Source organism: Sorex araneus, chromosome 9 (assembly GCF_027595985.1).
Source record: "Sorex araneus isolate mSorAra2 chromosome 9, mSorAra2.pri, whole genome shotgun sequence".
Taxonomy (NCBI): domain Eukaryota; kingdom Metazoa; phylum Chordata; class Mammalia; order Eulipotyphla; family Soricidae; genus Sorex; species Sorex araneus.
In genome coordinates this window covers 37,734,098-37,761,290 of record NC_073310.1, presented here as the reverse complement: position 1 = coordinate 37,761,290, position 27,193 = coordinate 37,734,098, and the positions used below count along the sequence as shown (strand labels likewise).

General features: G+C 34.8%; 1 long non-coding RNA gene across 2 annotated transcripts in view; it reads right to left on the bottom strand.

Moving 5' to 3' along the window:
* The window catches only part of LOC105942828 (uncharacterized), a 135,985-nt gene that overhangs the window by 37,827 nt on the left and 70,965 nt on the right, over positions 1 to 27,193 (bottom strand). For both annotated transcript variants that reach the window (XR_008631426.1, XR_008631427.1), the window contains exon 2: positions 26,016 to 26,142. This is a non-coding gene — a long non-coding RNA (uncharacterized LOC105942828). The remainder of the gene's footprint in view (positions 1 to 26,015; positions 26,143 to 27,193) is intronic.

The following is a 27,193-nucleotide window of genomic DNA, read 5'->3' as shown; positions in this document are numbered from 1 at the left end:
TTACTGGTGCCCACTTGAGCAAATCAATGAACAACAGGAGGAAAGTGCGACAGTGCTACAGTGCTACTAATCTTAGAAAAATATATATAAAGTCTTTGTGATATTGATTTCTGAAAGTATTTTAAAGATTGTAACAGTTTGTAAATTATGTGTCAAGTGGCTAAATACATTAAGTAATATATAACTAATCTATTGAGTAAGTGCTTTAATAAAAAAAAAAAGTTAAGTTTTCCTGAGGCATCCTCTGGAGGTGGGCAGGGCACTGAAGCCCCAGGGGCCACATCCACATCCCATGGCTGCACCATGCTAATCGTCCGACTCCACTGCTTATCAATTAATCTCTGTAAGGACACCAGACTAGTGAAAATTCCAGTTACACCGTTTTCAGGGTGAGAACTGCTGGGTCTTCTTCAGTAGGGCTGGGGAAGGCTGCCCACCCCTCCAGTGCCAGCAGCCAGACCCACATCTCATTGTCATGTAAACTCATATGCTCAGTTATACAGATCCTAGAGTTTCTGAAGTGTTTGGCCTTAAACACCTCCAAATTCCACAATACTGACATTCCTGTGGGAGCACACCAAAATAAGAAGGGAAAGTAACATAAAAGTCAACTAAACTTAATAAACAAAAACAATAAAACAGAAAACTCAATTAGCAACAACCCTCAGATATGACCCCATGTCATATTCATGACGCCAAGGTGAGATATAACAACTCTCATAAATTTTCTATTAACTGCAGTATTTTTGATAATTGCATTAGCCACTTTCTTGCAATACGCAGTGTAAAATAAAATTATTTCTTTTGCTTGCTAAGGAGCAGATGTGAAGAGTGGTTGGGAATATAGGGACATGGTTGAGGGAAGGTCACTCTGGTGATGGGCTAGGTGTTAAAACATTGCATGCCTGAAACAACTGTACTATGAAAAACTTTGTACACTGCAGTATTTAAATTAAGTAAAATTAAAAAGTTGAGTTTTTGATGCTGGTAGAGAGCTCAAATGGCTGGAGCATACTAGGACATGCTAGGACCCCAGTTTTGATCCATAGCGTTGCATGATCACTTGAGGAGTGTTGGGTGTAGGTAGGCCTCCCCCAGCATATCTGGGGAACATTCTCTCCCCAAATAAACCAAAACACAACAGAGAAACAGGATGGACATGTGGCATTTACTCTACTGAATATGGAATGTAGCTCAGTGGTGAGAGTGCATGCCTTGTATGCGGAAGACCTGGGTTTGTTTCCAAACATTGCCAAAAAAATCAAGTATAAAAATGTCTTCATTGTTTCTGAAGTAGTATGCCTTTTACGAAATGCTCAATATATTAGTACATAGAAGTTGGATCGTGTTCTATTTTCTAACCTTGGCACAATAAGAGAGGCACGTTTTATTTTTAAATCTTTATAAAATCTCTGTTTCTACATACATTCTAAGGCTGCAGATAACTACATTTACTGAAAAGAAACCTGAACTTAGACCAATTTTTCAGATACCTACACCAGAATAAAGCCCACTCTTCTAAATAATAAAATTATTCTTCTTACTGCAGCTTCTGGTTCATTTTCCCCCTATCAAAACATATTCGTCATTTTATGATCTAACATTTTTTTTACTTTTTATTTTTGGACAGAAATATCCCCCTTATTCTTGTCTCCTACATGCTTTCTATTACTTTTCTCTGCTTTAGTAACATCCATATTAGTTGGAAGTTGGGTTTTTCTCTTTTTAAGTCTTTTCTAAGCCATCATCCTTGCCATTCCTTTCCATTTTGTAGAACTGCTCCTTCTTCTAGTCTAAATTATTATGCAATTCACTTCTGTCCCAAAGCTACCCAAACCAGGAGAATTCTTTACTGAGAAAAGAAACACAAACAACTAAAATCCTAAATTATCTCTAAAAACAATGTTGTATTTTGGGTTTTTATCCCCTTAGCGCTTAAGCTCCACTGCCAGCAGGGTTAGGTCATTTATGCTTACACAAGGAAACCTGAATTAGAAGCAGAAACTTCTCTGTGAGCTTTACTTTGTATCAAAGTCTTAATTCATTCCTCCTTTTGCTAACTGTATATACCCTTAATGAATCACTTAGTGATTCATTTTTCTCAAATGTTAAATTGAGTTCATTGTAAGAGCCTCCTGGTGTTCTTTCCTGGTAAGATAACCAGTATATTATATGTAAAACATGCTTAGTATAGCACTGACACTATATGTGTCAAACGTCCAAAATAAAACATTAGTACAACTATTATTTCCTACTCAAAATTTAATAGCAAATGTGTTATTGCACAGTGTGAGCTAGTGTTTTAGATACAAACAGATTTCAGTTTGAACCACAGTCTTCATTAAATAAAGGGCAGTGTGGAACTTCAATCTGAAGTTCATTTTCAGTCACACAATGATTGTACACCCATCCCTCCACCAGTGTACGTTTCCCACCACCTATGTCCTCAGTATCCCTCCCATCACCCTAGCTGATCCTCTTGTAGCACTGTATCACTGTCATCCCATTGTTCATCGATTTGCTCGAGCGGGCACCAGTAACATCTCCATTGTGAGACTTGTTACTGGTTTTGGCACATAGAATACGCCACTGGTAGCTTGTCAGCCTCTACCATGTGGGCAGGATACTCTTGGTAGCTTGCCAGGCTCTCCAAGAGGGACAAAGGAATTGAACCTGGGTCAGCTGCGTGCAAGGCAAGCGCCCTACCCGCTGTGCTATCGCTCATTAAGCCGCTCCTCTATCTGTATAAAGTTTCCTTAAATAAAAGGGTAGAGAAAAAGATTTGAGCTTTGCCTCTATATCCCCTGCACTCTGAATTTCAAAAATAAAGCCTTTCCCTTCTAAAAAAGTGAAAAAAAATAAAGTTCATTTTTTTCTGGAAGAGAAAATAAAGGAGGGGTGGGAGGGTCCTTGGGGGAAGGTGATGGGTGTGGTATTGGAATTGTGTATATGAGAAACCATTCTTAATGGTATTGTAAACCACAGAATCTCAATTCAAAATAAAATAAAGTTCATTTTATCATTTGATAACATGATATAATCAGGAAACATGAGATTCTGCTGTTTCCTGACATTTCCTGATATCAAGAAACATAAAACAACCAGAAATGAGCAGCCCACAGTATCACTTTAAAGGTGCCTAAATTCAACGAACAGACTGGTGCCAAGTAATTTAACTGTTAAATTTATCCTCAGTAACTTTTAAAAATGGAAGCTTAGACATGATAGATATGAAACAACGGTAATGTGTACTGGTACAGCTATGCTGAGCTATTCTTTGAGTGGCTACCAGTAAGTTGCAGCTTTGTCAATGCTTCTTTGCAAAAATTCTTCAGAAAAGGACAAATCAAATTTTGTCATGACCACTGACTCCAAAATTTAAAACACTGGCATGAGTTCTTGTCTTACAGAATGACTTTGATTATCATAGGAATAGAATTCGAAGTTTATGTTTGAGAAACCAGTAGCATTAACATTGAATACTGTGGGAATGATGAAGGGCTGGGACTGCAGTGACTCACAAGACTATCCACAACTACTGAGAATTTGAAATTTTGCTGGATCCAGTGAGGTGCGCTATAAACAACACATATCAGAATGTAAATAATTGCTTTTTTTCCCCTTTGGGCTGGGGTCTTAGGCCACGCACAGCTGTGCTGAGTCAAAGCTTACTTATGGCTCTATGCTCAAAAAATCACTCTTGGCAGTGCTCAGTGAATTGATATTTTCTATATCATTATATAATCACTGTATCACTGTCACTATCATCCCGTTGCTCATCTATTTGCTCGAGCGGGCACCAGTAATGTCTCCATTATGAGACTTGTGTTACTGTTTTTGGCATATCAAATATGTCATGGGTAGCTTGCCAGGCCCTGTCATGTGGGTGGGATACTCTCGGTAGCTTGTTGGGCTCTCTAAGAGGGACGGAGGAATCAAACCCGGGTCAGCTGCGTGCAAGGCAAATGTCCTACCCGCTGTGCTATCATCAAAGTAGCACTGTAGCACCATAGCACTGTCCTCCCATTGTTCATTGATTTGCTCCAGTGGGCACCAGTAATGTCTCCATTGTGAGATTTGTTGTTACTGTTTTTGGCATATTGAATACACCATGGGTAGCTTGCCAGGCTCTGCCATGTGGGCAGGATTCTCTCGGTAGCTGGCTGGGCTCTCCGAGACGGGCAGAGGGATCGAACCCGTCGGCAAAGCAAACGCCCTACCTGCTGTGCTGTCGTTCCAGTCCATTAAAGTCATTAAAATTAATTATTTTTTTTACCTTAAAAAGGTCTATTTGTAGCATTCAAATCACATTTATGGCTTGCTTTTAATGACTATGATAACATTTCTATGGACAATGCTGGTCTGAATAAACATCTTTTCCTACTTTCCTATAGCAAAGCATCTATGCGTGTGTGTTTGTGTGGGAGAAGAATAGAACTCAGGTGCTCACATGTGCAAGCAAGCACTCTACCATAGAGCAACATCTCTGGCCCTGCCAATTTTTAACCCTAATGCTCCAAAGAAATCAAATCAACTATGTTGCCAAAACTGAAACTTTAAGTGTTGCATAAGATATAAAACTCCTAATTTTTATAAAAGGAAAAACAATCAAAATGACATTTTTCACCATGACAAATGCCTCATTTAAGTTAGTTCTTTAGGTATTAGTTGAAAAAAGAAGCAAAGAATAATTCTGTTAGAAACTTAGTTGGAGTTGGGTTTACTTTTGATAGAGAATGGGCACTGGTGAAGGGATGGGTTATCAAACTTTGTAAGGGAGAAACATGAGCACAAAAATGTATAAATCTGTAACTGTACCCTCACGTTGACTCACTAATTAAAAATAAACTATTAAATTAAATATATATATAATATGTAAAAAAAAAAAAGAAACTTAGTTGGAGCCAAAGTAGTCACCATAGTGTACAAAGCAAGCGATGCAATCTTTTTGACTTGGTTTTGTTTTTCTGTTTTTTTTTTTTTTTTTTTTGCACATACCTGGTCATGCTGAAGAGTTACTCCTGCTTCTGTGCTTAAGGATTACTGCTACTGGTGTTCAGGGTACCATATGGGATGCTAGGGATCAAACTTGCGTGAGCCTCATGCAATGCATGAGCCCAACTTGCTGTACTATCTCTTTAGCCTTCAAGTGATATAATTAAAAAAAATTCAGAGCTGGTTAGAGGAGACTCTCAAAAGAAATATTCATAATTAAATAAAATTATAAGTCATTATTAAAATTATTTCACACAGCAAAGCTGGAAAATCACAGAAAGTTGTAAAGTTTTTACATTGATTAGGGTACAAATAAATTAGTGTGTATGCAACTGGGAAGTTGCTATCATTTGACTGTCTTTCCATAACCGTTAAATGGGAAATAGCAGATTCTCTAGGAAATTTCTTCCCATAGATTTATTTCCTGAATCTTCAGTAATTATCCATATACAATTCATTACTTATTTCTAGAAAGAAACTAACACTTTCAAAATCTGTTAAGAGAACTATGACATCAAATTATTTAGCCAATCAAGCTGTTAGCCAGTTTAGAGGACTGTCCCAATGCCTGGTATTTTAAACTGTTGCTTTTCTAACTTATTGCAAAACATTATTTGCATTTTGCAGAATACAAATAAGCAATGAATTTGCTTATCAACATCTGGTCACCTGTTAAATTTATTTTAGTGTTATGATCTTGATTGCTCGAGATATTAACATAGTCCCATTCCTTCAATAACATTTTAATCACATACACTGGTTTTCTTATTAGTAAAATGGTCTTTTGGGCAGAATATACCTAAAGGATCATATGCAGATTGAAAGAGTTAATGTGGATAATGTGCTTATCATAGAGTGACTAGTGTGTTCAGAGCTCTCTTAGCCATCACCAGTCCCATGAGAAAGAATATACCAAGAAGTATTGTAAGCTAAAGCTACTTGCTTTTCTATTTCAGAACTAGGAAGTATGTATCAAAGTCCACAGATTATTTTTCCTTTCAGAAACTAGTTTTGTTAAAACTTCAAAAGAAATGCTTCAATATATTTACTCAGACAAATATGCTATCAATGAATACAAAGGAATATAATGTAGAAAACTGGGAAAGGCACTAGATTAAGAGCAAGGAGACAGATATATTAGGATACAATAATAGTTAACCTGGGGTAATTTGTTTAGCTTCTTTATATCTCAATTCACATGTATTACAATACATGCTGGACTAGATTTATAATTTTATTAACTCATTTAATATTATTTCAAGTTAAGGAAATTTTAAATCTAAGCACAATTATCTAAAGGAACTCTGTATGCTAAGTTAGAAGATACCTTAAAAGAATAATCATGTTCTCTTCATTTAAAACATTTTAAGTGTCTAGTGTATCTGGAACAGAACATGCATTGCAGTATTGCAAAAAAAAAAAAGAAAGAAACCCAAAAACTTAACAACAACTATTTGTAAACAACCAATTTATAATCCCTTCATTAAAATTTTTTTGCAAGACTAAGATATACTATGCTGTGTATAATTAAGATTATGTATTTCTGGGAATCTAACAGTTTCACCTATAATGAGTTTATATAAATTTTTTGGTGTGACTATCAAAAGACACTAATTTTGCAGTTTCCTCTTACTACTTTTTAGTCTAAATTCCATAACTCAGTTGTATGTTAATTTTTTATGCTAGGTGAGTTTACATAGCAATTCTATGTAACAGCACTATTATAAAAAGGTATTCAGTAACCATGCTGGAAAAGAGGAAAAAGTCAATTTATTACAATTAAGAATGGCCCAGTTAATTTTATATAAAATTTTAGATAATACAAATAACTATTAGATGAAAACTATTAGAGCAAAAGAAGAACATTTTGGGCCTCATTTACAAATACTAGCTATTAATTTCCTTTTATTAGAAAAAATATCCCTTACTATTTTTCTTTAAAAATATAGTTATAAAGGCAGAGACATAGATTAAGGGGCTAAGTGCATAATCTGTATCCAGGAGGCCTGGCTGCAATCCTCAGCACTTCAAGATCCTTGCAGAACAACTAGGAGCCACCTATCCCCACCTCAGTACACAATTGGGTCTCCCCTGAACCCTGCTTTGTGTGACCCCAAATAACACACACAGAAATAAATAGTTGCAGCACCAGACAGAAGACTCAAAGGGCTGCTGGAGCACAAGCTTTGCATGTAGAAGTCGTAGGTTTCCAGGCTTGAAACCCTGAGCACCACTGGTTGTGGCTCAATAACCAACGACATAAGTAAAAGGAAGTTACATATTGCCTCAAACATGCAGTTGTTCAGTGATCTAAAACACCCTGTTCTAATCAATTGTGATCTATTTAATACAAAGCTTGTCTGATATGAAGAATATAATTACAGTGATCATTGAATTTACTCTGAACAGTTAATGTTTGTGAAAAGTGAGCAGAAATCATTTTGGATAAATTATCAGAACTTTAAATTCCCAGATAACAGCATTTTCAACATTCCCATTCTTGGGGATTGACCTAGTCCCTCCTCTAAGGGCATCTCTTTATCAGTAATGTCATTTAGGAACTTTTTTTTCAGTGGCAAATGTCATAGACAAAGGTTACTACAAATGGCGACATCTAATGTGACCACTAACACTAGCAAGAACATCTTTAGTTTATATACAGAAAGTCTGATTTTGCTACATCTAAGAAAATAAGAAAAGACTGCCCTTTTTACCCCATTATATATTGTCCCAATTGTAAATGAGACTTGAATTTATGGGAGTCTGCCTAAATCTGTGGCAGCTCACAAAAAGACAGTGAAAATCAGAGCACCTCAGAAATAAAAACTAATGTGTAGACCATATTAGGCAAATGTATGTTTCAGAAAATATTATTCTAACAGAAAAAATCAAGTTGAACTTCAAAAAATGAGCAAAGACTCAAAACAACAAAAGAAAACGATGTATTTGTCTAACATTGTAAATCTCGTAGATATTACAGATGCTGGCCAACAGTGAGTGCATTTGATTCCCATATGTGAACAAAACTGAGACATCACAAAATAAATCTTAATAGAATATTAACCTTCACTTTTAATTTTTTTTTCTTTTTGTAGCTGACGACACATTTTTAGTATTATCACAATGGACTTGCTAGCTGGAAAATAAATTAAGTTAATGAGTGGATATTTTTAAAAGCTTAGAAATTTAAAAATATAAACAACTTTTAAATATCTATACTTGATGGTGTCAAAAGCCAAGATGAATGTATTTCAATCTCAACTTCCACACTAAACTCACAAATTACTACCATTATGCTAAGTGTTAGCTACCCCACTGTGCAGTTTTGCTTTGTGAATTTTTACCTTCCTCTATGAACACTTTTAGCCAGTGATCGTACAGCCTTTCAATGTTTTCTGCCTTTTCCTTTAAATAAACTGGCTCTGGCTCCTTCCATCTGGTTCCCCTTCCGTCAGCAACCCTGCACCTGTTCACACCTCCTCTCCTGTTGGATTCCACTGAACATTTCCTCCTCTGCCAGGGCTATTCTGGCACTTGCAACCTTTCTGTCATTCAATCCATCTGTCAGAAGTGAACTTTGTTTACCGCAAGCTTCTGCTTTCTTCTTCAAGAAGCAAAGCCCCTCAAGGTCATTGTCAAATGAACTGTCGGCATGGATTTAAATCCTCTATTGCTAACCAGCAGAAGATGAAGCTCTGTTGTGTAATGTACTTGTGAAAATTACTTTTGGGTTTGAGAAGACAATAATTTGGAGTCAAAGTAGTAAGACAGAGTGTGTTAATGATCATTTGTACAACTAGACAGCTGATATGTATTTCCGTTATGTGTGTCTGCACTTCTTATTATATTGAGAATGAACTATATGTATAAGAGGCAAAGAAAAAGTTTTAAAGTGAAATGAAAATGCCATAAACAAGTTTACACTATGTAAAAATTGCTCCATACTATATAGCATTAACTTGAGGAATAAATATTTTCACTAATGAATTAGCCAAGGAAAAGAGTATTCCAATTAAGAAATTTTGCACTGAAATGTTTAAAATGTACAAATATGTAGCATTTCACTTATCAGCTATATGCTAACACAGCTCAATTTCTGCTGTGAAAAATTTAATCTGTAATATACAAATCAATATTTATATTTTATTCACTTAGATTTTAAACTCATCATTTAAAAATTAAACAGATATACTTAAATACTATCCAATATATGTTGCCAAACACACATCATATACCTAAAGAAATAAAAGTTGTATCAATGGACTTGTTCTGTGAAAGAAATAAACTCATAGAAATTAGGTAAAAATTATACTCCAAATTGAATTTATTCTGTGTCATATATAGCTACTGAGTATTCCTTCCTTTCATAATGTGTACATGAAATCACGTTTTATTAATAGCACTCTAAACAATCTTATTCTTGGAAATAAGAAACAAATGATAATTAAAAATTTTTAAAGAGAGAGATTACTTTTTAAGAAAATGTACTTGACAAAAGTGTAACCAAAGGACTCTTACAAAAGTGAACCTGAATGGCACATCTACATATTGCCTTTATACTAGAAGGATTATTTCAGCATTTAGTTTAATTGCATATAGTTTTATTTAGTAAAATTAATCATGCCTGTAATTTTTCTAAATACCTTTTTTAAAAGATAAAAATAATTAAAGCTTTTTTACTAATAGAAAATTGAAAGCAAGTTTCATTTTAGAAATACTTTATATCCTGTAATGTAAATCTTAATGTTTTCATTAAATATTTACAGTTTACCAAAAGTATGCATCAGAGCAGTTTTTTATGTGTTAAAATGATGGTGATGCAATAAGAAATATAAGACAGAACTAAAACAAAAACAGCACTATAACAAAGGCAGCTTGAAATCCACGTTTAAAGATATTATATGTTAGCTCTAATTTCAATTTTATTATTAATTTTCCAAATGCCCTATAAATCTTCTTACATGCAAAATGTAATTTAATATATAGATTTTGACCACAAAATATGAATTAAAACAATTATTTTCTCTTAAATTTGAAGAGAAAAGCACCATTTTTTAAAAAAACTATTATTATATATAGAGAAAAAAATTAATATTATCTATTTTACCCAGCAAGTTTTTCTCAATTTCTGGGTATTTTTTTCCTCCTTTGGTGTAAGCTGTACTTCATAATAGTTTAGTTACCTGGATCCCTGCTGCTGAAAAGTGAGGAAAGAGTACAGTAATTTGATCACTTCTGGTGTGATTTGCTACATAAAAGAAAGAAGTATTAGCAAATGCTAGTGCAATAGACGCTGCTTAATATACCGTGAAGTGAAGCGAGTTCTTCATTCTTAACAAATTACATTTCAAAAACAGACTAGCATGGTTGCTTTTGGAAAGTCTGTATAATAACTACATAACAAATGAAAAAAACAATTCAATATTACTGATAGTTACACACACAAAATTAAATGTGCAACCTTTTCCCCTCCATAAATACTTAAGCAAAGGAAAATAGTATTAAAGCGTTTTTTAAAGATGGACTCATTTAAGAAATTAAGAGAGTACTGTTCATACTTATCTGCCTAATGTATAGTGCACTAATTTCATCTTTTAAGCAGAGGGTTTTAGTTAGTTTTATACTAACATTGGAAACAAATTTTAGAGAATAAAGAAGAGGCTTTGATGCAACGTTGCTGGGTTGTATATAGAACAGTAAAGCCGTTCTAAGGAGCTGCTAGAAGATGAAGAGCTGGTGTCGTTCACGTTCTTTAATATCAGTTTTCCTTAAACAGCATATGGAGGTAGGATAGAAGGTAAAATATTTAAACTCCTTAATAAAGAACTGACCTTAATTTACTTTAAAAAACTGTTTCATTTAGCTAAGAATTAAAAATTAGGAAAATGTGGTTATTTTTCTCTGGTTATTAATTTTTCTGTCTATATTAATGAAGTCCCTCCATAACAGGATATTCATTCTTCCACCCCCTTCCTCAGTTACCTTAAGGCAAGACCTTCTTTCAGATGTGGAAAAATCTGCTGGCCTGCGGGACAAAGAAGTGAGACATTTTCATAAAGTTCATCAAGGGGAAAAAAACGGATTTGCGAGACTCTGTTAAGAATATGAGGAAACTAAATGACAACTTTAAATTTTATACAATCATTTACTAATGTTCTGCTATATCAAATAAGTCTAATTTTTTGACAGCACCAAATTAGATTTATTGCAGAAACTGCTGCATAAATAGCATATGGCTGTGTTATACCACCTAGTTCAAATCCTGGTAATGTTCCCCCTCCCCTTTGTAAATGAATAAATTGAGCCAAGTTATAAACCTTATGAAGAAATGAGAAAGAAAGGAAGAAAGAAGTTTAAAAACAGATGTAAAAATCTGAATTTCTTTGTTAAATCATTTAGCATGAATGTCAAATATATATATATATATATACCAAATGACTCCTTGAAAATTATTAAATATAATAGGTCATATTCTCTATATTTTTGAAAATGAACTAACTTGTTTTTTCTCTAAGATTTGGAGCTCTGAATTATGCTTATAATTTGATGTTCAATCCACAGTTATACAGGGGAAAAAGAAGGGTAAGTAGCTTTAAATCACACATGGCTTAAATTTGGATATGATAATGTATTAAGTATAATTGCATGCATCATATGGTTGGTTTTGGTTTTCATTTGTAAAAGGCATGTTATCAAAAATCTGCTAGTTTCAACTCTAATCTTGTTACCGCATATGCTTTGCTAAATAAAATATAAAGACCTGATCCTTAGGACAGAATAACCAGGTAAATTAAAAAATCAAAGACCCATGAAAGCTGGGACAGAAAAAATTATACAACAAATTCTGAGATGGACAGTTCTTCCTTTACAACCTCTATTCTTATATCTGCCCCCATTCCCCAACTGTGAAACAATTCAACTAAATTTTTATTTTGAACAAAAGTTTTAGTTCTTCTATAGATGGGAAAGACATTGCAAGGTCTTATCTCAGACCAATGGGCACACCACTGCAAACATCATGGCACTCGGCTACCCCGCAGACTCCCTCTCTGTGGTCAGTCTTCCCAGCTGCCCTATCTGTTACTGTCTGATTAGTTCTGCTAAGGAGCCCCTCCCCTGCCAGCTTTCAGTGCCATCTGTTCTACACAAGATGGCTGCTGCCCAGCAACCTAACACTGCCCTCCTACCTGGCACCCGGCTACCATCCTTACCCCAAAGTGCTAACACAGGTTCTCACTGCTGGCAGAGTCAGGATTTCATTACTACTACTTTGACAAGTGCAGGGTTGTTTGTAATTTCTCTTTTATCCTGATTTTGATTGTACAACCACCACCCACTGATTCAGTTTGCTTCAGTTTTGTTGCTCACAGATTTTACTCTCCACATTAATCTCCCTCTGGCATGTTACTGCATCTGTTCCCTTTTTTATTATTAATTTTCAAATTCCCACCATTTTTGACAAAAAGGAGGTAATCTACACTCTGTTTCTGCCCATTTCATTTTCTTTAATTTGGAAGATAAGTATGAAAGCATGCCAAAGAAGTTAATTCTCCGTTAACAGTTTATTTTCTGGCATCCCTAAGCCTTTGTATATGAAAAACAGATAGGAATAAATGTTGACTGAATCACAACAACATAGTCGCAACCATTCCTGAATTTAATGAAAAGCAAACATATGAAACAGCTTCTAAAAAGTTGATTAGTTACATGAGGTGTCTCATGCTGTCATTCTTTTCTTTCACTTTCAGCAAATAATCCTTTGTTATGAATCTGTCTGACTGGAGGATCTGAATATGGGTTCCTCTATAGTTCTGAAATGAGTTCCATTTTCACAGTGGATGAATTTCATTTTTCCTTAATATAATCATCATCTCTCTTCAGCCAACACTGTTGACTAATTCAACAGTGAATGATTCTGGAAAAAAAAATTCTTATTTCTGAAATTGCTTAAGAGAACCTTCATCAGAGAAACAAAGCAGAGCTGAAAGAGTACCTAAGCTGCAGGCTGCTTCCAAACATTTCCTGACCCACTTGGTGCCAACCCCAAGTTCCTTAGCCCAGGAACCATCTTCTCTGCTCAGCCAATCTAACAGAGGAGCAGATTCATAAAAATACACTTACTGGATTCAGAGGAATCTGGCTATCTCTAGGCCTCTTCTTTTTTCGGGATCTTTAAGGGAATTTTGGACTCCAGGATTCATTAGTCATGAATCACTATATAATATACTTGTGGGTATCAGGGAGAGATTAAAGATTAAACAATAACTGAATAATGTATAATAATCAGTCTAACCAGCACATCCAATTAAGAAGAGGTTTTTATGAAAAATTTAAATATGACATTGAAGTTTTTTTTTTATGTCTTATAACCTGAAATTAGTATTGGAGGTGAGAGGTTTCTTTTAAAAAAGTACTTCAACTCAGAAGTAATAGGAAAAGAACATTGCATTTGCTTTGTTTCTCCTATTTTTATTGATCTTGATATTCATTGTTGAGTCAGGCAAGTGGTGTGAGCTATACTTCCTTGGTTTCCTCTGGGCTTCTTCAGAAAATGAGCTGGCTTCCACTGCTACCATGCTCCAGGCTGTGGGCTTGTGCAGCAGGGGAGAATACATCCCCAGTGTAGATTTTCATTGCACACACATTTGGGCTCCACAGAACTGAGAAGTGAGCCAGGGAACATTAAGCAGAACCTGTAGAGACACATTCACTGGCAGCCTCTGATTCTAACCTCTTCTGCCCCAGGCTACTCAGAGATCCGGGTTCTTAGCCTATCGGATAGGTGGAGCTAAGTGGACTCAAGCAATGTGGTGTCCATCAGAGGAAATGAAATGTCTTTTCTTTCCTGGCTCTCTGACAGGCCTGTTTTAATACTGGGTGGAGGAAGGAAAAGAGGACACAAATTTAAACAGTACCAAGGCCATCTATTTCAAGACTTGAAGATGTTGGTTACACGTAATATCCATTTAAAATTATTTTTGACACGTCCTCTGCTTAATTTATTCATGAAAGAAGTACAAGGCAATAAAAAGGAGCTTTACTTTTAAATGGAAACTCTAGGCTGAAAATTCTTTAATAAAACTCAGGGAGAAAGAAAGAGAAAATTCCTATGGAAAAGCAAGAATATTCCAAATGAAGAATACTGGAAAATTTGATCTTTTCATCTCATCTGATTGGCAACTGATGTCACCTGATGAGGAAAAAAATTTTGCTTAATTTTCCTAACAATAACATCTTTATTGTTCTTATAAAACAAAAATTTATTCAGCATTTATTGATGCCAAACTTTGTGCTAATGACACAGAGGTGAGGTGGGCCTGGTTTTTGGTCAATAAAATGAAATTTAACAATAAAAAAAGTTTTTATTTTCCTTTAAAAATGTTTTTACAGTTCTTTGTTGATATGAATTCCAGATTTCATGTTCTGGAATTTGTGGACCCAGTTCAAACCTTGCCTCCTTTATTCTTATCTTCTCTGCTTTTCAATGTGTGACTTCCGGACCTCAACTTTTTAAGTCTTGACTTCCTTATCTTCCCATAGAAGTTAAGAAGGCAGGATATTTTAAACTTATTGTCTAAAAAATTAATGTAAGATATTTTAAAAAACTTCTTACCAAAAAAAATCTCTTGAATAAGAAATTAAAAAATAAAATTCTTAGCAATGCATTAATCTTGCAAAATAAAAAAACTACAGAAATTTAAAACAGTAAACCTATTAAAATATACAAAATTTAACTCACTGATCATGTCCTTCAAATATTGTATCAACTTTAAATTGATATAAAAAGTTTCCAAACACTTTTAATTTTTGTACTTATATCTTTAAACACTAATATTAATAATACTATACTTAATATAGTACTGTTATGGGAAAGGAAGACAGATGGCTGGCACTTGCTTAATTTTCATTTATGCATTCTTTAAGTACATACCTCTTATATCCTGAGTTATCTAAGTTAAACCACAAAGTGATCCTGTAAAGAACTGATCACACCTCTTAAATTTATGCTGAGACCATACTCTCAAAGCAACATAAACACAGGTATCTTATCTTTCTACTCTCTACTTCAAATCATTTCTTAGTCAAAGTATCTGGTATTGTACCTTAACAAAGATGGTGGAGAAGATACCTCTATTTTATTTATCCTGATATTGTTCCCCTAATCAGAGAGCTTCCCTTTGCTTGGACCATCTGTCATCCCTTGCTTCTGTGCTTTTGCTGAAGTTGCCAGGCCCAGTACCCAGTAGAGTATGTGTGCACCTGACTCAGTTTCTGCCCAAGTGTGTGTGGTGGGAGGACTGAGGTTTTGAAATTGGAAGTGAAAGAGGTAGGGAAACCTACATTCCTTCAGGCAGAACTCAAGGATACCTCTTTCATCTCCAGTTTAAGCTAAAAGATATGATTCTATGATACACAAGATTCTGAAAGGAGTCAACATTCAGGCAGAAGCTTGTCTCTGCATTTGAAGATTTGAGAGCAATAGGATACTGGTGCTGTACTGAATCCCTGCTCCCAGAAAACCTGAGGCCAGATGCATCTGGATTTTACATGGTCCAGTTATCAAATTAATCAATCTTCACTTTTTGGGATTATTTTACCTCAGGGATGGGGATGTGGATCAGTGGCAATGCACTTATCTTGTGTGAGTGAGGCCCAGGGTTCAGTCTCTGGCAGTACACACACACACACACACACACACACACACACACACACCCTGAAAAAAAAAATCTCAGTTAAATCAATCACATCATTCTGATTCATATTAGTAAACTAAGAGTTCAAAAAAGCATTTATAGCAGTTGTTATGTGGAAGTTAACTGCTATGTAAAATTTTGGAAAGAAAGTTTAACTTCTACCCCAAGAGAAAAGCTCCCATCACAATGAGATTACCTGCTGGTTCCCTATTATAGCCTTTATCCTATACAGAAAGAAACAAATTCTAAGTCTCAGATTACAAACACAGGTCAGCACATGACACATTTGAGGACTTCACTTAAATTTCAGCTTTTTAAAAAACATTTAAAAAACATCAATCTATGAAAGTATAATTAATGTAAAACAGAGGAAAATATTTAGAAATAGCTCTTGCTGATACAAGTGGTTAGTTCCCTTTTTTAAATTTCAGTCAATCAAACTCTAAATTTTCTAGGAAATAAATAAATCATGGATTCCTATAGTCATCCTCCACATCAGATCTGAGAAAAAGATGCAGAATTCAAAAGAGAACTTTCATGGTCCTGTGGATATTTTCCCTTGAAGGCATAAAATCATGCTCCACCACTAGATAACATGCAATCAATCCCTAAAGCTCCACGGTTTATGATTCCTGGTGCCACCGATCTCTGGCATACACAACTGAATTTGTGAGAGCATTACAACTAAGTGTATCATTCCTTGCAAGGACAGCAACCCCAGAAAGTACTACAACCAAAGTGTGCTCAAACACCACAACTAGAGTGTGTAAACAAACCCTGCTGGTCCCCAATTGAAATATGTGAGTACTACAACTGAGTGTTTGATTCACAGTTATTATAACAACAAGAAAGCAAGGTGTGTGTGTGTGTGGGGGGGATAAATGAATGTGTTTCAATAAATTTCAGTTAGCATGCTGGGCAAGCACTTTAACCCTGTACTATCTTGCCAGCCCAAGTTCCATTGATTATTTTTAAAATAGCTACTAAAGTACAGTATCAGACAGATCCTGAGGTAAATAAATTATTTTCTAGAAGGGGTCACTCCCACAATGTTTGGGCCCTGAGGAGCACGGAGGCTACCATACGCATAATGCTGTGGGAAGCATACAATGCCAGGGATAGATAATGTGAGGCATGCACTTTACTATGTACTATGTTGCTAGTCTCACAGACTGATACTTTTGCATTATTAAATTATTTATGTATTTAGCTTCCTTTTATGTATACCTATCTGTGCACCACGCAAATACTTTACTTCCCTTATACAAAATTCCCTTCAAACCTACCGCCCTATATCTAAGTGTTGCCAAGATTAGTAGGAAGTGATTTGTCCCTCTATTTCTGTAATACTTTCTCTGAAATTTCTTCCAGATTGTATTTATTCTGAATATTTTCTCTTAAGCCACAGACTTAAGAGAGACTTAATACTCTCTTAAGTCTGTGGCTTCTGAAGGCCATATTTTGAACTTTCTGTCTTCTATTAACCCTAGAAGGCTGGAGCGATAGCACAGCGGGTAGGGTGTTTGCCTTGCACACGGCCCACCCGGGTTTGATTCCTCCGTCCCTCTCGGAGAGCCTGGCAAGCTACTGAGAGTATCTCGTCCGCATGGCCGAGTCTGGCAAGATACCTGCGGTGTATTCAATATGCCAAAAACAGTAACAGCAAGTCTCACGATGGAAACGTTACTGGTTCCCACTCGAGCAAATTGATGAGCAATGGGATAACAATGATACAGAGATTAACCCTAAAACAACATCTTAAATAGGAAATGCTCTATCTAGAAAGAGAAAGTAAATAAATGAATACTTAAAAATGGTGAGAACACATATTTCAAATGCAAGTTGCTGACCTTGATCACCAGGACTGTATTGTCCCCCAAGCATCAGTGGGAATGACCTCAGAGCAGTGTTTGAGAAGACCCCAAGCAAAATCAGGGTAGCTCAAGACACAACAACAACAAAGTACCTAAAAGTTTCTTACAGAAAAAAAAACACATAACTTGAAATATATCATAACTGTAAGAATTGAATTTGTGTTTATGTATGGTAGACCATGAATGTTTAATGTTCATGCTTCTTAGGTACTGGTTCCAAACATTATTGGGAAGTCATCTCTTAATATGAAGAACTGTAGTTGCAAAGTGTCTGTGTGTATGTGTATTTTGTGTGTGTGTGTGTGTGTGTGTGTGTACTGAAGTCGGAGACCTGGTGTGTTCTTTACCAACCCTACTTGCATTTTTAGAATAATTATTTGATTTTGCTATATTTATACACACATGTGTGTATATAGGTATACATATACAGGTTATAAAGGATAAAACTATTACAAAATCATAATGTAATATCAAATAAACAAGTACAGTCCCACCCTAAAATTTCAATCTTATCTTGCACATTTTTAGCATGGTATTTCTGAGAACATACATATATTTACTTTTAGTCAACTTTTAAAAAAATTTGTATTTTTTATTAAGGCACTGTGATTTACCAAGTTGTCAAAGCTGTGTTTTAAGCGCACAAAGTTCCAGTACCAGTGTTCAACTTCTCTCCACCAATGAATAATCATAAGCTCTCTCCACTGATGAATAATCATAATGGTTAATATATTAACCATTCTTATAGTAATGACTTGCCATCTCTCTCTAGAGTACTGAATTAGGTGATGTGATAAATATATTATTGATATGAAAATTACCACTTGAAGAATAATATATCACAGAAGGAAAGGGAAACAGGTAGGCAAGAATGAAAAAAACTTCAGAGCATTAATCCATTTTCTTTTTCAAATTTTCACTTTTCCTACTTTGATAAATTTGTTCAGGATACAGTAAGTGCCTTAACTAGAAAGAAGCTTTCAGAGGGAGAAGTGTTCCCCATCAGGGGTCATTAATAAAGGGTTATAGTGGAAAAAACAGGATTTCCAGAAGACCTAAAATAGAAGAAAAGATTATAATGCGACTAAAGTTGCCCAAGAGACATTCAAAGGGTAGAGAAAAACAAAAGGGAAGAAAAGTTCAAAAGTGCAAGCTGGGTTATATCTGCATAAGTCTGGCTAGAAATCAGAATGTTAGCAGTAGTGATAAATTAAAATGGCAATCTTGGGAGTTGATCGCAGAGGCTTAGATGCTGAGTTGTTTATACCTTCTCTCATAGTCAGCACTCCACCATGGAAGTTTTCTGAACAGGTGACAGTCACGGTAGTGCTTATGAATATTCACTGAGCAATGGTTTGGCAAGAGAGACAGGAAAGATGTTAAGACTATTTTGATAACTCCTGTGAGAGGTCAGCATAGCCTGAATTATGATGAATGCAAATGATAGGTATGAAGAACATTTTAATGAAATATCTATGAAGGTCAAACTAAGGTAACACTTAAACAAAAGACCTAAAATGTAATTTAAATGCTGAGTATATAGAAATAGAAACAAAATAATGGGTTGTCTTGAGTGATTATTACAATCACTATCAAAATTTGAAGGAAACAGAAATCATAACCTATTTTATAAGTAAGCAGGTTTAAAGAATTAAATAATTTGTCAAAATTTGCAAAGATAGTGAATGCCTGGGGGAAGAAATGAAAAATCAGTTTTCCAACCCTGACATGCCTGAGGGCCTCTCCTAAGAAAAGAATGTGAAATTACTTGCAACTTCAGCAAATAATTCTTTGAATTATTCTTCAAAAAATGAAAGAAAGAAAGAAAGAAAGAAAGAAAGAAAGAAAGAAAGAAAGAAAGAAAGAAAGAAAGAAAGAAAGAAAAGAAGAAACTAACCACTTTATTCTAAATGTCAGCAAAATTGTTTAGGAAAGATGTTTAAGAGATAACAAAATGTGGAGCTGGAGAGATAATGCAAAAAGTAAGGCATCTGCCCTACCTGCTGCTCACCCAGGTTTGAATCCCCAGTTTGAATCTCTCAGTACCATATCTTCTCCCTTGAGCAGTGTCAAGAGTGATCCCTGAGCACAGAGATAAGAGTAAACTTTGAGGGCTGGAGCAATAGCACAGCGGGTAGGGCGCTTGCCTTGCATGCGGCCGACCCGGGTTCGATTCCCAGCATCCCATATGGTCCCCCAAGCACCGCCAGGAGTAATTCCTGAGTGCATGAGCCAGGAATAAGTCCTGTGCATCGCCGGGTGTGACCTAAAAAGCAAAAAAAAAAAAAAAAAGAGTAAACTTTGACATTCCTCAAAAATCTAGAAATTGAGCTTCCATACATCCCAGCAGTAATAATTTGGGGAATATATGCTAGGGGCCCAAAACTACAATGCAGAAATTGTATGCCATCTGCACTTCTATGTTCATTGCAGCACTATTTAAAATAGCCAGAATCTGGAAACAACTTGAATGTCTGAGAACAGATGACTGGCTGAAGTAACTATGGTATATCTACAAAATGGAATACTATGTGACCACCAGGAAAAGTGAAGTCATGAAATTTGCTTATACGTGAATGGACATGGAGAATGTCGTGTGAAATGAAATGAGTCAAAAAGAGAAGAACATACAGAGAATGATTGCATTCATTTGTGGGATATAAAAAAATAGTATGAGACTAATGCTCATAGATAGTAGAAACAAGGCCCAGGAGGACTGGTTCATGATAGAAAGCTCGCCACAAGTTGTGTGACAAGGTGAGGGTGGGGTGGGGAAGGGGGAAATTAGGATAGAGAAAGGACCACTATGGTAATGATAGTTGGATATGATCAATCTGGACAAGAACTGAGTATTGAAAGTAGTTAAAGGGTATACCTGATAATCCTTCAGTACTTGTGTTGCAAACCATAATGCCCAAAAGGGGAAAGAGAAAGAGAGAGAGAGAGAGAGAGAGAGAGAGAGAGAGAGAGAGAGAGAGAGAAGAGAGAGAGAGAGAATGCAATGCAAGTACCTGCTAGGGGTAGGTGGTGGGAGGAAAACTGGGACATTTGTGATGTAGAGGGATAGGTATTGGAAAATTTTATGACTGATATACAATCATGAAAAACTTTGTAACTGTGTTATCTCATGGTGATTCAATTAAAAAAAAGAGTAAGCACTGAGCACAGCCAAGTATTGCTTTAAAATAAAGTAAGACAAAAAATAAAACTTAAAAAATTATTAAAAGATTGGGGGCTGGAGAAACAGCTAGTACAAGTGGGTAAAACTCTTGCCTTAAATATGGCTCTCTCTGGTTTGATCCTGACACCACATATTGTTGCTTAAGCATCATGAGGAGTGATCCTTTGAGCAATGCCAGATGTGGACCAAAACCCAAAACAAATAAAATTCAAATGTTATATGGTTATGACAGCAATAATGAATTAGTCTTTATTATTTTCACATATGCATTGAGGATCTCATTTCAGTCTCCTTGGTTTGTAGCTCTTATTCCATCCTACTGTTAAAATGTGGTTCTCCCTCTGCACTATCACCCACTCCCTCAACTACAACTACTATCTTTATGGGAAAGCATCCATATCTAAACCTTTATAGTGATGAGCTTTGTCTTTACACTATACTTGTACTGGACATTTCTAATAAAGTTTACAAAAATTATTGTCCTCTGCAACCTCTTTTATGTTACCTAGTTGAATTAACAAATGATCTATGTAGGACAGTCTAGAAACCTTGGAGATATTTTAATTATGGCCTCTTTTACTTACTTCTCTATTGATTAGATAGTAAATGCATAAGCTTTGGGGATACAACCCTGTCATAATAGTTCAATATATGATATATAAAGAATAACTGTGCCTGTATCCAATAAAACTTTATTTATGGATATATACATTTTAGTTGTCACAAAATGTTTTTCTTTTGTCCCTCCCCCCAACTATTTAAAAAATACAAAAAGTAGAACTGAAGAGATAGCTTAGCTGACACAGTGAAAGCATTGCATCCTGGAGTCTGGTATTCAATTCATGACACCACATGGTAATACAGCACCACTGGGGATGATTCCTGAGTACCAAGCTAGGAATAACCCCTGAATACCGCTGTGTATTGCAAAAAAGAGGCCAGCAAATTTTCTGGGAAGATAACTCATGGCTCCTATCTCCTCTCCAAGTTCTTTCACCAGGCTGGGGTTGAGTCAAAGCCCACTTTCAGCTGATTACAGTCACAGTATTGCTGAAAATATGTCCAGAGTAATAACCATTATTGTCAGAATGATCAAAAATCTGACATCTGGTCCTCAAAACTCTTCCTCTGGTTCCTGCTTTCTGTCCCAGACTTAATCTCCTATCAGACACCTAACCTCATTAATATATAGAGAGAGTTCATGTTCACTCTCACTCATATCTTAATTATCCCTCCAACCTTTATTCATGATCAGAAAAAACTTTTGCTCATAAAACAATTTTGAATTGATCAAAATTGTTACCTAACATCTCATCTTGGAGAAAACTATGTCTGATTATCATCTTCATCTCCAATGCAGAATGAGTCAAGTTTCTCTCTCCCTCACTCCTTTTTTTCTTCTCTCTGTATCTCTGTCCCTCTCACTCACTCCCCTCTGTCTTTGCCCCAGACCAAACTCAGGGCATACCTATGAAAATCTTTAGCACTAAACTATATTCCCAACTCTCAATTATCTCTGTGATGTGATCCTGAAATGATCTATACTTGTATTATTATAGTACTGCGACATGCTATTATAAGTGTATAAAATAACTCTGGTTCTTTAAGTAGAGTAAGAACAGTCAAAGAAAACTGTCATTTTTCTAAGTCCAGAAAACATTCAAAAACACTATCAAAAAATGGGGAGAGGAAATGAATAAATACTTCTCAGAAGAAGATAGGTCTATGTCCAGTAGACATATGGAAAAATGTTCAACATCACTTATAATCAGAGAAATCCAAATCAACAAGACAATGAGATACCATTTCACACCAATAAGAATGACACATACAATCTGTGTTGATGGGTATGTGTAAAAAAAGAAACTCTCATCTACTGCTGGTGGAAATGTTGTCTGATACAACCCCTGTGATAAACAGTATAGAGAGTTTTCAGTAAACTTAGAATTGAAACTTAGATATAAGAACATCCTCTCAAAAGGTCTTACACACACCATTATTCATTGCTGTACTCAGTACAATAGCTAAGGTATGGAATCAACCTAGGGTCCAGTGGCAGGTGAATTGTTTATGAAGATATAGTATAGATACACAATTAAATACTATGCATCTTCAAAGAATGATGAAATCATGCAATTTGCTACAATGTGGTTGGAATCATGTTGAGTGAAGTAAGTCAGAGGAAGAAAGACAAACACAAGCATATCTCCCTATCTGTAGTATACAGAAAACTATATAAGGAAATACTTTAGTAAAAGGAGGATACTGTGGTAAAAGGAAGGATGCCTAGATCACACTTGACCCAGTGTTTAGAGAGGAAAAAGACAGAGAAGGAAAGAAATCAAGGGGAAAGATGAGAATGGGAAATAATGGGTGAACAGGCATCAGGGCTTCAGTTATACTGGTGATATGGATGAGTGGTAAAGCCATATATCCTAAACACAGACTCAGCAACACTGAAAATATAAGGTCTAAGCTATAACCACTAAAACTTTGTAATGTGTCTGTCAAGTTAACATGGGAGGATGGAGGAGAGGGGGAATTGAGGTGGTAAGGAAATATGGGAACATGGATGGATGGAAGTTAAAACTGGTGCTGGGATTGGTGTTTAAATATTATATGCCTAAACTCAACTATCAATAACTTTGTAAATAACAGTTCTTTAATAATAATTTTTAAAAGACAGTAGGTGCTTGGCACTGAAGAGATAGTACAGTGGGTATGGTGTTTGCCTTGCACATGGCCAACCCAGGTTTGGTTGCCGGCATTCCATATGGTTCCCCAAGCACTGCTAGAAATAAGTCTTGAGTGCACAATCAGGAGTAACCCTGAGCACTACCAGGTGTCCCCAAACCCAAAAATAAATAATAAAATAAAAGATGTAATGTGCCCAATTTGTTGAGAAAGTGAACATTTCATTCCTCAGCTGTGTTTTCAATAAGTGATACATTTCTATTTTTAACCATTTTGTCCAATTGGAACTAAAATGTATTTTAAAAATAGATCATTGTTTTTCTTTTTGTTTAATCTACACATCAATACTCCAAGTTTTATTTTTGCTCTTGAGAATTTGGAGTCTTATTTTATCATAACTTTAACATGTGTTATTCAATTTTAAATTTCTTTACAATTTACCACTTAAAGTGTATAAGTTGAGACTAAATGAAGATTTGTATCTGTGAGACTTATTTATTTCAACTGGTCTGCACTGGAAAAAAAAAGCCATAACATTTTCAGTTGCACACTTGAATATCATGAATCTATAAGCACGGTGAGAGAAAACAAACTCTGAACTTAAAAAAAAACCACGAAAACCCAAAACAAAATAAAAGTGTCAGAAATATTTAGCTGAACAACTAAGCCATGTTTTCAGTGCAAAAAAGAAATATATATGTATATGTATACAAATATATTTATATACAGTCCCATATAATTGCTGTAAAATCAATATAAAATGCTTAAAAAGAGTATTGCATGTAGAATATAGATTATTAAATTATATTTCCAATAAACTAGATATAAATTTTTGTGGTTATTGCTTGAATAAAGATGAAGGGGGAAAACACTTAAGGAAACAAGCAAACTGTTTTTCTTAAGAACAAAGGAATTATCTACGCCTAGTTCATATTCATCAGTTGCTACATCTTAATGTACTTTACTAACAAGAAATTGATTTTTGTCAGACAGTACAAATGATACTGCACCGGTCAACTGTCTACGGACTTTGGCTTAAGAAATTAATTGTCTGAATAGGACCAAATAGCAAAAGAGACAGAATCAGCATTAATATGTATTTACAGAAGCTCGAGCACAGAGACATTAAAAGCAATCCTTTTTCTGTAGTTCAGAATGCTCAGCACATAAATGGTTGGTTCTCAATAAAAGTCTGACAGAAGGAAAATTATCTTGAGGAAGCAAAATTCCCAAACTCCTGATAAATAACTTCAGGAACTATGTTAGTTTGCATTCTCACTTCTAAAATAGTGATGCTTTAAATGGACATTAAAATAAGTCCTTATTCTGCAGTATTACGCAGTTTTCTCCTAATAAAATTGTTTCATTTACTGAAACTTTCCCAGATACTACATTTGTACAACGTATTTAATTTCTTTTTGTCTTTTCTTTCTTCTTGTTTTTTTCATGGCTCATAAGGGTAGTTGACAAACCATTTGGAATATTATTATGTGTTTTTTTAAAGCATAATTTGATTTTTAACAGAACTAGAGCATCTTAACACTAACCCAAAACTTTGGGAAGTTCACCAACCTCTAGAATATTTTTTTCTCCAAATGCAGGCTGTTCAAGTGGTGCTTTACTCCATCTGTTATCATACCGTGCTTAGAATTACATTGTCATATTTAATGTAAAAGAGATCATTCTCCTTTCATAGTTTAAATTCAACATATTACAATGATTATAAGTGCAGTGTTTTTCTAATTTAATGAGCTAAATAACATGACAAATTGATATGTGTGCTTCAGTGAAGTTTTTTTCTAAACACGAAACTATTCTATTGAACACATCCACAGGCTTGATCTAATAACTAAAAAATTTTACTAAAACTCAGGCAGAAGTAATTTATATGGCAAAAGTAAATATCTATAAGCTAGTTGAATTTTTCTCTGTCTGCATTGTATATGTGTGTATTTACATTTTTAATACAGAAAATGATACAATTCCTGCAAAAAGCTGAGATTTTTAAATTGTAAATTTTAGGACAATGATATCATAATATCTCATGACAAAAACAATGTAATTCAGAATAATGATCTTTTAAGCTTGGCTAAAATAATAGTTTCAACACAAACAGAGCAAAATCAATTTCCTCCATAAATTTTATTTCTCCAAGGGATTCCTATTCCATGTTTTTGTTAGTTCCATTTCAATTTGCATTTACTTGTTTCCTCTTTGACTCTTACAGTATCTGATTATTTTCCTAAATATGTTTCTAACTCCTGTAGTCCAACAATTTCAATTACACATAGAATTAGCAGGAGTGAAAGGGTATAGGGAATATGTTGTTTTTGCTTATGGATAATACCTAAATGTTTGAGAACTGTCGATGAAAGATTTCACAATATATCAGTAAATCCCTGCCACACTTATCATTCACATATCTGTGTGTTTTGCTTATCACTTCTCCACTTTTCTTTATATGCCTGAAAGCTGTGCCTGAGTTGAATGCCTCATACTAACTCTAACAACTGGAAGCCTGTGGCAGAAATCAGTGGAAGGATATTGGTGCATGTGCATCACGGAATTAGGGAGTACCTGAGAGGTGCAGTTGGTGCTCAGACTTGCTCAGCAGTTCTGTCAGTTTCAGACACTCCTCCGACAGCCTTCTGCTCCTGTTACAATGCTTGCTATCAGTCAGTTCCAATCTCAATTTTTCTGTTTCCTTAGGTAGAGAGAAAAGGGGGAACATACTTATAAAATCTATGAATTGGATTTTAAATAACCTCATTTTAATTTTTGCCATGAATTGTAATGTGATGAAAAATTATTAGAAAATTTAGGCTAGCTTCCATTTTATGGCAAAAAGAATTAACAGAGCCAAAAATGCACATTAGTGAGGATTTTTCTGGATCGTAAAATGAAGTCTAATTTTATAAATTAAGTGATTAAATGAGAGTAGTCAAATGCTTAATCTGTACTTTGATTGCAAAGCTCAGGTCTTCTCAAATTATTAACTTTAAAGTCGTTGCTTTTAAAATATTTTTTGTTTGTAAGGTTAGATCAGAAATATGTAGTGCCTCATATCAAATATATGACTTTTTATTTTAAAATATTTTTTTATAATTTAGGTAGAATATTTTGGAAACCAAATTAGGAGAATAAGTATAACCTAAGATACATTTTAGAAATGTGAGGTATTTAAGAAGGTATCACTACGATGCTCAATAAGATTAAAAAATTATAGCATGAGTACCTTTTGGCATTTAGATCTGATATTTGAGCTAAATTAATGTATTTCAAAAGTTAAAACACTACTTTAAAAGACAAATATCTAAAATTTACAAAATGTTTGATTATTTAGTCTTTGGCTTTAGATTGATTACCTTACTAGAAAACATATGTTTCAAACCTTATATGTGGAAAATAGCTTAAGAAAATTTATATAAAACCAAGCAAGGGAAAATAACACATTAGTATTTAGATTACCATAACAAGAGTAAAAGAGAGTGTAAAACTGAAAGCATTGACAGAAGTCAGAAGTAGCTTTAATATAGAGAGGATTTAATAAGCAATCCTTTTTAGAAAACAACATCCTAACTAGGTAGGGTGTATAAAACTTAATATTCAGATACATTTCAAATTTCCTCAAGTCAATTACACAAAATCTTAACAACCTCTAAATACATTTTAAATACCAGGCAAAAAAAATAAGTCATTTTTGACATTTTCATATATATTTATGTTCAGCTTGTCCCCATGAGATCTGCATATTG